This window comes from Aethalodelphis obliquidens, unplaced genomic scaffold (genome assembly GCF_003676395.1).
Source record: "Aethalodelphis obliquidens isolate GAN/ISIS:26980383/991018 unplaced genomic scaffold, ASM367639v1 scaffold7, whole genome shotgun sequence".
In the NCBI taxonomy this organism is placed as follows: domain Eukaryota; kingdom Metazoa; phylum Chordata; class Mammalia; order Artiodactyla; family Delphinidae; genus Aethalodelphis; species Aethalodelphis obliquidens.
In genome coordinates, this window is record NW_020837951.1 from 35,692,783 (window position 1) to 35,709,265 (window position 16,483).

Genomic DNA, 16,483 nt, shown 5'->3' on the forward strand with positions numbered 1-16,483 from the left:
GGCTACTCTTCGTTGAGGTGCACAGGCTTCTCATTGCAGTGGCTTCTCTTGTTGCAGAGCACGGGCTCTAGGCGCGTGGGCTTCAGTAGTTGTGGCTCGCGGGCTCTAGAGCACAGGCTCAGTAGTTGTGTCATACATGCTTGGTTTCTCTGCAGAATGTGGGATCTTCCTGGACCAGGGCTCGAACCTGTGTCCCCTGCATTGGCAGGTGGATTCTTAACCACTGCGCCACCAGGGAAGTCCCCAAGCACCACCTCTTATAGGCAGCCTTTCTCATTCCCCTAGTAACAACGAAACTTGTTCTGGGACCTCCTCTAGCATGTTATCTGCCTCTCATTTGTGGCACCTCATACAGTCTTTCTCACATTAAATGTATTGTTTTTCCTGCCTGACTTGTTCCCCTTCCCCATACCACCTCCAGACCAAGTAACTCTTAACTCACCCTTTAGGCCTAAACTCAGAGGTCACTTGCTCAGAGAAAACTCCCTTGGCTGCATCCCGCTGAAAAACTCTGTTCCTTTGGCTTTTTGTGCTTACAGAACTCTAAAATATTCTTCAACTGTGTTTATCTTAAGTTATAATAAAATATTTACCACTGTAATGATTTGATCAATGCCTGTATCCCCCTATTAGAACATATGCTCCTATGAGAGCCATGACTTTGTTTTGTAGCTAAAATGGTACCTAGAACAACAATTGACATTAGTGGAATTAGTATTAGCAGAATCAATGACTGAATGGGTGAATGAATGAATGGATGAATGTCTCCTTTAGCCCCCTACTAACTGGGAGCTCACTGGAATCCAGAAGTATGTCAGTAATCTTTGCATCCCTCATAGCTTCTAGCATGTGGTCAACACTCAGTGGTCAGTGAACATGAATTTAACAATCAGCAGATGCATAGTTTATGGGAGTTCCTGGACTCTACCCATAGCTATGCGTGAGCCAGGAACTTAGGTTCTCAATACAAGCTGGGCCAAGAATTAAAAAATGTTAATACCCACAGAGAACATTCTCTAATCCAGGCACACTAGGGCTGCAGAAATGACTGAAAAAAGTCCCCCTGCCCTTGGGGAACATATAGTACAGTTGTCCTGGGTGAGTTGTTCTGACCCATCACCTCTCCAATGGGGTATGACATCGTTCTCAAGTTTTATTGCTACAAGATGGGATTACTCAACTCCTCAATAAACAAACAGCATTACACAAGCGTCATGCACACACATGCAAATCCAGAGTAGACAATAACCCCCAGTGTGCTGGAGTGTTTTATAGGATGGCCAAGGGAAAGCAAGCCAGGAGTCAGCTTTAAAAACAATAACAATTGGCATAGCAATGGAGAAAATTGCTACTTAGATAGGATTTTACATTTTGCAAAGCTTTTTGCAATCAGCACAATTTCTCCAAACAATTTTTGAGGACAGGTTGTTTTTGTCACTCCCGTTTGTAGGCAATGAGAAGGTAGTGGGGGAAAGTGACAGAAAATGCTGTGCTTCCCCTTTACAAAGCACAGTCTGAAAGGAGAACTCTGGCTTAATTGAATCAAGCAAACACTTTGTTTGAATGTCTACTATGTGCCGGGCACTGGGAATCTGGTTATACACAAGACTTGAGTAAGATTCTGAGCTCTGGCTCACTGCTGGCTTCTCTGGGGATATATAGCCTTTGTCTCACTTAGAGAAGAAGAGCAATATGTTCTCTTACATTGCCTCCACCTATCATTTTGCTTAGTCATCTCTCTTAAAACTTCATGCAATTGAATTAGTCAGGATAGGCTAAATAATGCTGCTGTAGCAAATGATCCCCAAACCTCGGTGCCTTAAAACAACAAAATTTTATTTCTACCTCAAGCCATATGTCCATTGTGGGTCAGCAGTGGGGGCTTTGCTCATTGTAGACATTCAGAGATACAGGGAGATGGAGTAACTTTCATCTTAAACGTCACTGGTTAACATATGAGGAAATTGGTTAATGCTACAGGAAAAAGAGAGTTCTGGAGACTCTTGCATCAGTAGTAGTTCAATGTCCTGGTACAGAAGTGATACATATCATTTCATCACTCACTTATTGGCTGAAACCAGTCACATGGCCCCACCTAACCATAAGGTATCCAGGAAGTGCAACGTCACCTTGTGCCCAGAAGGTCAGAGGACCAAAAGTACGTGGCAAACAGCACTAATAACTACCATGCAAGTTAAATTTCATCCCATGCCAGAATAAAAAAGAGTTAAGTCAAATTTTTTAGTTTCTTCTTAGGTCTGGAAAAATACCAACTCTATGGGTAGAAGGGATTTTTACAACTGATTATTTGTGCGTTTTATGAAGAAAGGCAAAAAACAAACAAAAACACCCCCCCACACACACACACACACAAACAAAAAACAAAAAAACTTGAGACCTGTGCAAAGACTGACTTTTACCAAAATCAAGATGCATTGAAGGGAAAACTCTAGCTAGTGCAATAAGACAAGAAAAATAAATAAAAGGCATACAGATTGCAAAGGAAGAACTAAAATTGTCTCTATTTGCAGATGACGTGACTGTGATCCTAAAGAATCTACAAAGAAAAAAATTGCTGGAACTAATAAAAGAATTTAGGATATCACAATATATATATAAATCAATTGTACTTCTATACATTAGAAGTGAACAAATAGAAAATGATATTAAAAATGAATATAATTTACAATAGCATTTAAAAAGTCAAACACTTAAGGATATATTTAACAAAACGTGTGAAAGCCTTCTACACTGAAACTATATAAACTGTAAAACAATGCTAAAATAAATTTAAATGATCTAAATTGAGTAAATTAAAACTTGAATGAAAAATCATAGACTAGAAGACTAATAGGAATATTATTACAATATCAACATTCTTCAATTGATCTAAAGATCTAATGTAATCTCAATCAAGATGATTTTGAATTTTATTTGGAAAGGCAAAGGACTAACAGTAGCCAAACAATCTTGAAAATGAGTTACAAAATGAAAAGACTCCTACCAGATTTTAAGACTTACTGTAAAACTACAAAAATCAAAACAGCATGATTTTGGTAAAAGGATAGACAAATAAATTTTTGGAACAGAATAGAGGGTCCAGACATAGGTCAACACATACACTGACTTGAGGAAAGGAAAATGTCTTTGACAAGTGGTGCTGGAAAAACTGGACATCCATATGAAAAACAAAGAACCTTCCCTCATCTCACACCATACATAAAAATAAATTCTGAATGGCTTAGAAAACTCAAAGTAAAAGTGAAAACAGAAAAACGTAGAAGAATATCTTTATGACCAAAGATTTCTTAGAAAGGATACAGAAAGCATAAAGCATTTAAAAAACTGGGAAAATGAACTTGATCAAGTTTGGGACTGACATGTACACACTGCTATATTTAAAATGTATAACCAACAAGGACCTACTGTATAGGACAGGGAACTGTGGTCAATATTATGTAACAACCTAAATGGGAAAAGAATTTGAAAAGGAAAGTACATGTATACGTATAACTGAATCACTTTGCTGTACACCTGAAACTATCACAACATTGTTAATCAACTATACTCTAACATAAAACAAAGAGTTAAAAAAATTTTAAAAGACTAAAAAAAGGAGAAAATGAACTTGATCAAAATTAAAACTCATGTTCATTAAAAAACTGCCATCAAATTTCACAATTTGTATGGAAACACAAAAGACTCCGAATAGCTAAAGCAATCTTGAGAAAGAAAAATGGAGCTGGAGGAATCAGGCTCCCTGACTTCAGACTATACTACAAAGCTACAGTGATCAAGATAGTATGGTACTGGCACAAAAACAGAAATCCAGATCAATGGAACAGGATAGAAAGCCCAGAGATAAACCCACACACATATGGTCACCTTATTTTTGAAAAAGGAGGCAAGGATATACAATGGAGAAAAGACAGCCTCTTCAATAAGTGGTGCTGGGAAAACTGGACAGCTACGTGTAAAATGATGAAATTAGAACACTCCCTAACACCATACACAAAAATAAACTCAAAATGGATTAAAGACCTAAATGTAAGGCCAGACACTATAAAACTCTTAGAGGAAAACACAGGCAGAACACTCCATGACATAAATCACAGCAAGATCCTTTTTGACCCACCTCCTAGAGAAATGCAAATAAAAACAAAAATAAACAAATGGGACCTAATGAAACTTAAAAGCTTTGGCACAGCAAATGAAACCATAAACAAGATGAAAAGACAGCCCTCAGAATGGGAGAAAATATTTGCAAATGAAGCAGCTGACAAAGGATTAATCTCCACAATTTACAAGCAGCTCATGCAGCTCAATATCAAAAAAACAACCAACCCAATCCAAAAATGGGCAGAAGACATAAATAGACATTTCTCCAAAGAAGATATACGGATTGCCAACAAACACATGAAAGGATGCTCAACATCACTAATAATTAGAGAAATGCAAATCAAAACTACAATAAGGTATCACCTCACACCAGTTAGAATGGGCATCATCAGAAAATCTACAAACAATAAATGCTGGAGAGGGTGTGGAGAAAAGGGAACCCTCCTGCACTGTTGATGGGAATGTAAATTGATACAGCCACCATGGAGAACAGTATGGAGGTTCCTTAAAAACTACAAATAGAACTACCATATGACCCAGCAATCCCACTACTGGGCATATACCCTGAGAAAACCATAATTCAAAAAGAGTCATGTGTCACAATGTTCATTGAAGCTCTATTTACAATAGCCAGGACATGGAAGTAACCTCAGTGTCCATCGACAGATGAATGGATAAAGAATATGTGGCACATATATACAATGGAATATTACTCAGCCATAAAAAGAAATGAAATTGAGTTATTTGGAGTGAGGTGGATGGACCTAGAGTCTGTCATACAGGGTGAAGTAAGTCAGAAAGAGAAAAACAAATACCGTATGCTAACACATATATATGGAATCTAAAAAGAAAAAAAATGGTTATGAAGAACCTAGGGGCAGGACAGGAATAAAGACGAAGACGTAGAGAATGGACGTGAGGACATGGGGAGGGGGAAGGGTAAGGTGGGACAAAGTGAGAGAGTGGCATGGACTTATACATACTACCAAATGTAAAATAGATAGCTAGTGGGAATCAGCCGCATAGCACAGGGAGATCAGCTCAGTACTTTGTGACCACCTAGAGGGGTGGGATAGGGAGGGTGGGAGGGAGACACAAGAGGAAGGAGATATGGGGATGTATGTATATGTATAGATGATTCACTTTGTTATAAAGCAGAAACTAACACACCATTGTAAAGCAATTATACTCCAATAAAGATGTTAAAAAAAAACACGCAACTGCCATCAAGAAAAGAAATAAGGACTTCCCTGGTAGCGCCGTGGTTAAGAATCCACCTGCCAATGCAGGGGACATGGGTTCGATCCCTGGTCCAGGAAGATCCCACATGCTGTGGAGCAACTAAGCCCGTGCGCCACAACTACTGAGCCTGTGCTGTAGGGCCCGCGTGCTGCAACTACTGAGCCCGTGTGTCACAACTACTGAAGCCCACGTGCCTAGAGCCCGTGCTCTGCAACAAGAGAAGCCACTGCACTGAGAAGACTGCGCACCGCAATGAAGAGTAGCTGCTGCTCGCCGCAACTAGAAAAAGCCCACGTACAGCAACAAAGACCCAATGCAGCCAAAAAATAAAGAAAATAAATAGGTAAGCCATAGAATGAAGAGAAGATATTCACAACACACTTTCATGATAAAAGACTATATCCAGAAGATACAAACTCCTACAACCCAACAATAAAGACAAGCAGCACAGTTTTTAAAAAAATAGACAAGATCTGAGTGGACACTTCACAAAAGAAGATATACAAATGGCTAACGAATACTTGAAAAGTCACTTAACATCATTAGTCATCAGGAAAATACAAATCACAATGAGATATTACTATACACTATCTAGAATGGCTAAAATGATAAAGGCTGACAAGACCAGATGTTGGAGATGTAGAGCAACTGTAACTCCCACAGTTTGGAGTGTAATATGGTACAACCACTTTTGAAAAATATCTTTGCAATTTCTCCAAAATTTCCTTGGTATTCATCCAAGAGAAATTAAAACATGTATCTACAAAAAGGTTAGGTCAAGAATTGTCACAGAAATTTTATAATGATAGTTAAAAACTAGAAACAACCTAGATGTCTATTAACAGGAGAATGAATTAGTAACTGGGGTATAGTCATACAGTGGAATACCACTCAATAAGACAAAGAAACAAACTACGTATACATACAAGAACATGGATGAATCGCAAAAACACTACGACGAAGGACAGGAGACAAACACAGAAAGTGTAAAATATATGATTCCATTTATCCATTTATTGTAGAATAAGCAAAACTGGCCTGTGTTAATAGAACTCAGATTAGTGTTTGCTTTCGGGGCAGAGAGGGAATTACCTAGAAATGTTTTGTCTTGACGTGCATTCGTGAAAACTGATGGCATGGTTCACTTAAGATCTTTGCACTGTGTGCAAATTATACCTCATGGGTCAACCCCGATACGCAAGGAAAGCTGGAAAATGTTGTTCTCCTGATGCTCAAAACAAAATCAAGATTCTGTCACTAAGTAAAGAGGAGAATGGAAATTGGGCAGGAACCACACACATGCGTGCATGCCCACGCACGCACACACACACACAGACTTACATATGATGTGCCAGACCTGTTCTCATAGCATCATACATAAGCCCATTCAATCCTCACAATGACCATTATTAAACCCATTTTGCTGATGACAGACCTCTGCTACAGAGAGTGTTGAAACTCAGTGCCATGGCAAATGGAGACTGGATGAAGGAGTCAGAGATGTTCAGTCTGGAGAACATAAAATTAAGAAAACCCAAGAGCTGATTACAAATTCCTAAAGATCACAGGGAAAGGGGATCAGAGCTCTGAGTGGCTCCAAAGGGTGAGGCTAAGATCAATGGGAAGAAGACGGAGTGTCAGGGTCTAGTTCTACAAGAGGAAAAAATGTTCTAGCACAGCCACTCTTTCCTCAGAGCCCCCCCAGAGTCCAGTGAAGGAGAGATGGCTGATAGCATCCCCATTCCACAGACTGAGAGACTGAGGCTGGGGGAGGTCACATGACTCGTCAAACACAATGACAGAGCCAGGGCAAGAGCCCAATGCTCTTGCTTGCTCACTCTGTCTGTCCCCAATGAGTAGCATCTGGGATGCAGGATGACCCAGTGGGTAAGTGTGGAGACTCTGGGGTCACATAGACCTGGGTTGGTGTCTCCACCACTAACAAGCTGGGTGATGCTGGGTTGATGAAACTTTCTGGGCTTTAGTTTTCTGATCTGTAAAATGGGACTGATAATCATAGTAGCTATCTCATCAGATTGATGTGAGGACTAATTGAGAGGATACACATGCGATAGCGCAGCATCTGGCACACAATAATTGCTCAGTAAACAGTGGTTATTATTGTTTGCCCTGGAGACCCAATCGGTGGCATGGTACCCAGCACCAGTGGCTTGACATAGACTTAAGTTCTCATCCTGCAAGATAGGAAACATCTGGATCTTGTGCAATGTTTGCCACACCAAGGAGGACTGGAGGCCTAATTAAAATTGCTACTCTGTTTGCATTATCAAATGTCAGGGTTTTTTTTTTTTTCTTCCCACAGAGCAAAGATTTTTCTTATCAAAAATCTATTCACTAAAATGCTAATGATCATCAGTGATTAGAAACTGCTGCTCAAATTTTGAAAGTTCCCAGCGGGCCTCTCAGACATGGCTTGTAACTTGTCAGTTGAAGAAATGTTCTCAACAAGTCAAACTTTGCTGTATATGTTAAAAAAAAAAAAGATTTTATTTCCTTAACGCTTCATTGTGTGGGTCCAGGAGGGACTTTTGAGTTAAGTGACAGAGACCACATTGTTAGTTGTGGGGTGAGTTCCAATAGAAGTCTCTCAAGGCAAGATATTCTCAGATAGGCCCCTAAACTGCTTACAAAAGTCTGTCAAGCTTATCTTAATTTCAATAAGCACTTAGTTTGCCAAAGAGAAGCACATCAACAATTTGCTTATATTATCTTCTTTTTGTCCTTCCACTCCTTTTTCTTCTTCCTCTGCCTTCTTCAGGAGGACGCATCGACAAGGCTGTGGGCTTCAACAGGCAGCAAGGATGCCAGTGTCACCAGCTGCCTCAGTGGTCAGACCCGTCTGGGTCCCAGGGCTTCCGGGGCTGGCTGCACACAGCCCCAGCAGAGCCAGAAGGCCGATGATGGGGTGGGTGGGTTCCTCCTGGACTCTCGGGTGCCCTGTCGCGTGTGGGCACAGTCAGACACTGGGGGCCTTGCTTCTCACAGTACCCCGCACACTGCTCGCCTGGCCTCTTGGTCTCTCTAGGTTTGGGCAGTTTCCAGGGTATGCATGGTATTTTCCAGGGTATAGACTGGACTGTGTGGAACAGTCACTGTGGATACATGAGAGGTTTGGTACCCATTCACCCAGCAACAACAGGCCAGCACAGCCAGAGGGTGTGAATTCAAAGGCACATGGTCCCGAGTGGTGTTTAGAACATGGATTCGAGTCAGACGGGATCGGGTTTAGTCTTGACTCCCGCACTCTCTCATTCATTCAACAAATACGTATTAAGCACCTATCATGTGCTGGGCACTGTCCTGGGAGCCGGTGATAGAGCAGCAAACCAAACAGATTTTGTCCTTGCTCTCCTGAACTTTATGATTTGGTGGAGGAGACAATAAGCAATTAGGCAGGTAAATAAATTAGCAGTTACAGACTCTGATTAGTGTTTCAAAGTAAATAAACAGACTTATGATTGATAGACCTTAAAGTCTGCTTCCCGGACCAACAGCATAGGCGTTACCTGGGAACCTGTTAGAAATGTAAAATCTCAGGCTCCATCCCAGCCGTACTGACTCAGAACCTCTGGGGTGGGGCCCAGCAATCTGTGTCTAAAGCCTTCCAGGTGACTCTGGTCCATGCTCAAGTCTGAAGACCCGGGTATAGAATGTTGGGGTGAGGGAAGAGCCTCTTGACTGAAGGCGGTCAGGAGGCTGGTCTGTGGAAGTGATGCTCAAGGCTCAGGCCACAGGGATGAAGAGGATCCATGTGAGGACCCAGAGGAAAAGCATCCTTGGCTGTGTGCATTTGGGCCTCAGTTTTCTTATCTGTGACTTGAGAGTCATAATAGTTCTACCACCATCGAGTTGTGATGAGGATTCAGTGGGTAAAGGCTTGGCACAGACTTTGCCAAAATGTAAACTCACCATTAGTGATGATTTTTATCATTTAGAGTGTGACCCCACCAGGTCCCAGCTCTTGGGCCTCCACCACTAAGAAAGTGGCAAGAAGGTTTCTTAGAAGCCTGAAGGCCAGCCCAGGTCCCATCCCCCCAGCGTCTGCTCTGAAGTGTCAGTGGAGTCAGGGCCACAGGTGGGAGACACAAAGCTTCAAGGGGTCTGCATTCCAGAAGACTGGGCAGCTTCCACCTAGAACCGCATCCCTACCCCTATTGCCTTTTTTCTATTTGCAAGAACTCCAAAGTAGTAGGGCTTCCGTGCATTTAAGCAGCACAAATCCTAGTAGATCTTCCCAACAAGATGAAGCGAGACACTTGGTTGAAAATACGAGAAGTCCCCTCGTCCAGCCAGACAGCATCCATACCTCGGATCTCACCTGAGCCTACTACGTGCACAGTTGCTGATGTCGGGGGCTTGGGACCTCATTGGGGGATGTGACACTTAAGCAGCTGCTGGAAATACCAAGTACAAAACACTATCAGGGAGGTGTTGGGCGTTCAGGGGACAGAGAGATTGATTCCTGCTGGGGGGCTGGGGCATCTTCCTGGATGTACCTTCCCTTGGGACATCCATCATTTCTTGCAGGAGCTTCCAAGTCTAAAGAGCTTATTATTCCCTCCTGTACCATGTTGCTCTTGGGACTGTAAATCAAAAATTCCATCTCGCAGAAATCCTCGATTCTCACGCAGAGGAGAGAAAGAGAGACTCAGAGTTGGTTTAACCTCCCTGACAGCCCGTTTGAAGGAGAAGATGTTTGAGAGCCCTCACCATGCTTTAGAACTGGGAGGTCCTTAGGGAATATCTAGGCCAGTTGTCCCACTGTAGAGATGAGGGACTGAGGCCAGAGAAGGAAGCGCAGTTGGCAAGGCTTCACGTTGAATCAGGGCATCGCTGGGACTGGCATCCTGGCCCTGTGCCCTCCACCCCCCTGAGAGTAAGAGCTGAGCAGGGAGGAGGTTTGCCTACAAGCACTGGTCTGGATTTGCTACCAGGAGCTCCTGGGACTCCTGTGCTGGGTCCTTTTTATTCATCGGTTACCACTGATTTCTTGTCCTTACATCCAGAACCTATGCCCTCCTGCCTAGAACTGCCTCCCGCACCAGGGGACCCAGACAAAAGCCCAGAAGTTGAAGTGGGGGCCACATCTCATCCACACAGTTCCTCCTGCATTTACCCTGTTTCATAGCCTGTGACCAATTCCTTCCCCTTGCCCTGGGCTTTCAGCCCCAAGGGTCTGGTGGTGGTTGCTTTTTTTTTTTTTTTTTTTTTGGAGTAGGGGGGTCACTGCACTTTCTGCTGCCAGCTTCTCTCCTCCCTCCAGACTCCCAAGCTTGTCTGCCCTGTGTTCCTGTCAGTCTCGCCTGCCCACAGCTCCTGCTCACCAGCCGGGTCCTTGGCCCTTGCCTGGCTCTCCCAGGCCAACGAACAAGTGACCCCCCCGCCCCCACCACCATCTCCAACAACTTCTCATCCTCTAGTGGCTGCACCAAGAAGAAAAAAACCCTACAGAGCACCAAAAGAGACTACCAAATTCAGCATTGCTGTGAAAGGGAAATTAATAAAGCTAGAAATGAAAAACATAAAAATGCAGGTTTGACTAATGAAAATTACCCTAGTTAGAGTCAATGAAGTGAACTTAGGTTAATTGATCATCCAGGTAACAACAATTATTTGCATCATTATCACGTGTCAGAGTACCTTCACTGTAAGTTTAATTTGATGATACCACTGAGCTCTGGTACAGTATCCTGGGCCTTCATATTAGACACTCATGTGCCTTGGCCATCTGCTCCTAATTTTAAGTAGGGAGAGGATATGTTAGTTTAAAAACTATTTGCCATACTCAGATGTCATGATATTTGTTGTGTTCATAAAACTGTCACATCAAAGGATCACGGAGGCTATCTAAGTCAACCTCAAGCCCAAGGAAGGAACTGTACCCATGGCTCCCTGGGAGAGGTCATCCAGTCTACTCTTGAGGAGTTCTGGTGATGGGAGCTTACTGCCTACAAGGAACTCTGTTTTGCTCTTTAAACCACATTAGTTGAGGGAAGTTTTTTCTTAGGTGGAGTCCAAATCTGCCTCTTTGTGTCTTATACCATTGGTCCTGGTTCTATTGATCCAGAAGTTAGTGAAAAGCCTTCCTGTCATCCTCTTCCACATGCCAGACCCTACGGTAGTTAAGGACATCGAGATTGCTAGACCCCAAGAGACAGTATGGTAGAGTGGTGAAGAGCCTGACTATTTGGCTTCAAGTGCTGATTCTAGCACCTGTTGGCTATGATTATGTTGAGAGAGTCATGTAATCTCTCTATACCTCAGTTACCTCAACTGTAAAATGGGGATAATAGTACCTGTTCTCACAGGGCTATTGAGAGGATTAATGACTTAATACATGGGAGGCATTTAGGACAGTGCCTGGCACATAATAGCTCCATATACATGTTAGCTACCATTCTTTTCTTACTCTCACAGACAAAATACTCTCCATTTATTCACCACTTTCCCCTTAAAGATTACTAAAGACTCCTTCATATGGAAACAAGTGAGAGGCCTGTGAGTTTCTAAGATCATGTACAAGAAAGAACAGAGGGTTATTATGAAACCTGAGTTATTCCAAGTTAAGTGTGGAGTGCAGTTGCTTAGCACATAGGCTCAGTAAACAACTGCAATTATGGTTATTGGTGCGTATTCAACTATTCTAAAATAGAGAAGAGAGATTGTTGGATGACACACATGTCTCAAATCTAACTGACTTTTGAATAACTTAGATGTGTACCTAAGTGAAATGTCTTAAATAAAGATTAGGCATGTGTGCAGAAAACCGCTCTAATTACTCAGCTCGTGCAGACACATTCCCGTCTTTGGAGACTCACAAAGTCTCAGTTACCGCTTCCCCCAGGTATCGTGCTTCACAGTGATGAATGGGAACTGATTCTTGGAATACAAATGCAATTTCCACGAGGCCTCCGAGGCAGCAGCAAACGCATTAGGTTGGTGTTTGAAATGCATGGTCTTGGAGAGAAGGCCTGAGGCTGCCTCGGAGAACACTCAGCTCAGCCTTGAGACTCCTGGAGGTGGGAAAGTCTTTCTCAAGCAGGAGTTCCAGGAGCACCAGGGACTCCCCGGGTCCCAAGCAAGGCAAAAGCGCTAGCTCCAGCTATTCCAGGCACAGCAGCTTTTCCTGGGCAAATGGACCATGCTGTCTAGGAAACTCCAAAAGCAACAAACGCTTTATTTCCCTCTTGGCCCACATCTTTTTTTTCCTGGCTGTCATTGTCTGAGTGCAACTAGACCTTGATGTGCATTCTCTCATTAGACTCAAGATGCCCACCCGAGGTTGGTAGTTTTGTTCCCATTTTACAGATAAGGAAATTGAGACTCACTATGTAAACTGTTCACCACTATCCCAATTCTCACTGCCCCACACTCTGTGAAGACAGTCACAGCCAGACAAGCTCTAGCCAATGAAATGAGAGTGGAAGTCAGGCGGTTCATTTTAAGTGAGTCACTGTGCTCTCTCCATGGGGCCTTAGTCATTGGAGAAGCCGTAATGAAAAGAAGCCTCCATCAACCTGGTTTCTGGAGTTACTATTATGGAGTTACTATTATGACCTTTAATGAAAAGTAGCATGAGCAAGAAATAAACCTCTGTCATTTACAGCCACTTAGATTTCAGAGCTGTTTGTCACTGCAGCATTCCCTAGACTACCCTGACTGATGCAAAAAAGGTTAAATAACATGCTTACAGTTACACAGCCCTGGAGTTGGAATAGGAAGCCAGGTCTGTCTGATTTCAAAGCTTGTGCCCCAACCACTACATGATTACACTGTCCCTCTCTTCCTATCTCCCTGGCTCTCTGGCTCCCTGCCTCTCCATCCCAGCCTGCAGGTTGGATAACTGTGCTCCATGGGTATGTTGTCCCACTCCACTCTGACCAACAGGAAGTCAGAAATCCCCTCTGGAAATTCTCCTTGGTTACCCATCTTTTTTTTTTTTTTGTCCTTACAAATATAGCCTAGGCCCCAAGGTTGAGGGAGAGAGTGAATGGAGTTCCCCTCTCATACAGTTCCCTGACCATCCTCTTGTGTCTGTTGCCCTCCCATCCTGAGGGACTCTTCCCCCTAAAACTCCAACCTTACTAGGTTCCTCACTTTATTAAAACCATTTCATGTCTCCCCATTGCCCTCAGGAGGGGCCTGGCACACAAGGCCACCATGAGCTGGTCCCTGCTTCCTTTCCAGCTTTTACTCCTGTCTTTCCTCTGCATGAGACCCTGGTGCCAGCCACCACCCATAATGAAAGCTTATCACCCCAACCTCCCAGGCACAAGCATGCAGGAATCCCCTCCTCCCTGATCCTTTCAATCTTCTTCAGCCAGTCACACACATGTCCACGTACACACGTGTGCACGTGCACACCCCCACACACACACATGCACATCAGCTGCCCCTGCCTCCATCCTCCAGCCCCTTGTACCCTCCCCCATCACCGCATGAGTCGCTCTGCATCATCCCTGTCTGTGTGCGCTCTGTCTCCCCCCAGACTGAGGCTCTCAGGGCAGGGACCACATCAACTTCTTTCTGCATCCCTGGAGACCCCACAAGGCCAGACCCAGAGTGGGGGCTTCTGACATTGCCGAAGAGGATGCTTAAATGGCAGCTACCCAAGGATTAAGCTTCCACAGCAGACCAAAAAGGGCATTTTGCAGTGTCCCCTCCACCTCCCTTGAACAAATCCAGCTGAAACAAACAAAAACAAACAAAACGTGCTCTTTTCTCTAAGCCCCAGACTGGTTTTCCCCCGGCGCTATGCTTTCAAACATCATCTGCTTTCCCACTCCAAGGTCTATCTATCATGTTCGCCAGAATCTGTCCCCGCGGAGCTGTGGCATGAGAATCATCAACATTTAACACAATCAGAGCTTGTTCCGTCGTGGGGAGGTTGGGGCGGGAGGCTGGCAGGGCTGAGTCCGGCTTGGCTTCTCGACTGAGCACGAACGCCTACAGACGGAATTCTCCCATGAGACCCTCCTCCTCCTTCCCCCTTTCCTATTTGCCTTTTATCAAGGAGGTAGGGTAGGACCAATGCAAACCTTGGCCCCCCATTCGAGGGCTCACCTCTCTCACCCTGGCCATCCATCTCGGCCTCATTTAAGTGTTCTTACCTACCTGTCACTCCACAGCAGTCAGTGGCCAGGGAGGTGAGAATATAGGTCATTTTTACTTCTTCGTGCCTTTAGTAGCAACTGTTGTGCCCGAACATTCAATTTATGCAAGAGCAGCTCACGGTGGAAAATCCTAACTTAAAGAATCCCCGTGGAACTTCAAGCGGAATGGCAGGCACGGAAGAGGGGAGAGACAGGAGAGAGAAGATGGCAAACAGACCTGTAAAGGTTTAAATGATGTCTATGTTTAGGATCTCCTTTCCTTTAAGTTTCTGGGGTCAAACCTTTACTTATGGGCCAGGGCAGGAGTGACAAGGTGAGTGTTGGAGATCTGGACTCCTCTACGGTGATGTCCATGCCCGAAGAAAGGCTACTTCTGTACTAAATTGTGGCCAGGGGCATGCTCAGGGCAATTCAGGTTAAGTGTTGGGAAACAGAGGTGAGAAGGAAGGATAGAGAGAAACAGTGGCTGCTTTCTGGAATTCCTCCCCGTCTGCTTTTTGTCTTTCCTGGGTGGACGTGCCCCTGTTCTGTTTCTGTGTCACTCCCAGGCCATTGAGCCGTGGACAAGGGTAGCCACTGAGGTCCTTGTTGACCCTCTGTAAATGTCCCCCAACTTGGGGCTGAGACACCTTCTCAAAGCTGCCCCTTGCAGGTGCCTGATTTGGGAGTGCAGAAGAAGAGCAAGGCAGTGATTAAGCCTGGACTATTCCCAGCTCACCGCAAAAACATCCAAGTTCCAGACACGTGGCTCTAGGCGGCACTGAATCCCCTGGGCCTTTGAGAGAGGGTGGCTTCCCCCAAACCACCCGGAACAGGCTGACTGATTGAGCTGAATTCATTTTTCCTCCTGAATACAGAGACAAGTGCTTACAAATTGAATGAAATTGATGCAAGTGAAGTTATTCAATTTCCAGTGGCCTCACTCTGAGCCTTTAGCCTGCTCCCCACGGTTAACGGCAAATAATATTTGTTTTCTCCCTGTGCAAATGTAAAAGCGTTTCCAGCACTCTGAAAGGCCCTCTTTTGGGTATTTGCACTGAATTCCATTTCTGTAAGCACTGGCTGAGGCATTACTGGTCCTGATACCAGGCAGTTGGCTAACGTTCCAGAGTGCTTACTACGTGGCAGGCATTTTTACATGTATGATCTCTTTTAATCCCCATGAGAACCCCCTGAGGGCCATCTTACCCCAACTTCGCAGATGAGGAAACTGAGACTCAGAGAGGTGAAATGGCTTTCCCAAGGACACACAGCCAGTCAGCAGCGGAAATTTCTCCAAAGCCACGCCCTTTCCTAAGGCCCCTGTCACCCATGATACCGCAGGTCAGAGAAGTGCGTTAGCCAGCTCCAACTTGAACTGATAGTGAGTCGGCAAAGCCCAGCTCAGGCCCTGGCAGGAAACATTTACGAAGGAATAAATGAACAATCGAGTGAATTGCTGCCACTTAGGACAAGGCTCCCTTCTCCTCCCCCGTGCTCCATCATTCTGCTTCTCTGATGCTGCCCTCAGAGTCCTGGACCCAGGGCATCCTTGAAAGTCACATCCCTCACCCCACAGCCACATATGGTTACACAGCACATGGGACCCAAACATCGACAGACCCATGATGATGAAACCTCAGAAGGACTATCTTGACTCCTTGGAGAGCCGGTTTCTGAACGTGCTCAGTGGCAGTGCCCAACCATGACAGTCCAGTTGGCAAGGCGGCACACCACAGCACTGGCAAGCTCCTCTGGTCATGACCTTGACCATCCTCTCAACAGCATCAGGTGGCAGGCTAGGAAGGATTCCCATTTGAACAAAGAGGGAACTAGACTCAAAGAAGGAGATCACAGCAGAACTGGGGCCAGGTTTCCTGATGCCCAGCCCACTGCTCATTCCTCTGCCCCCCGACTCATCTTCTTTTCTGACCACCAAAATCATGGAGACTCACTTACCCTAGGCCCTGGTTTTGAGTGAATAGGAAAGAATACATGATTGATTAGTA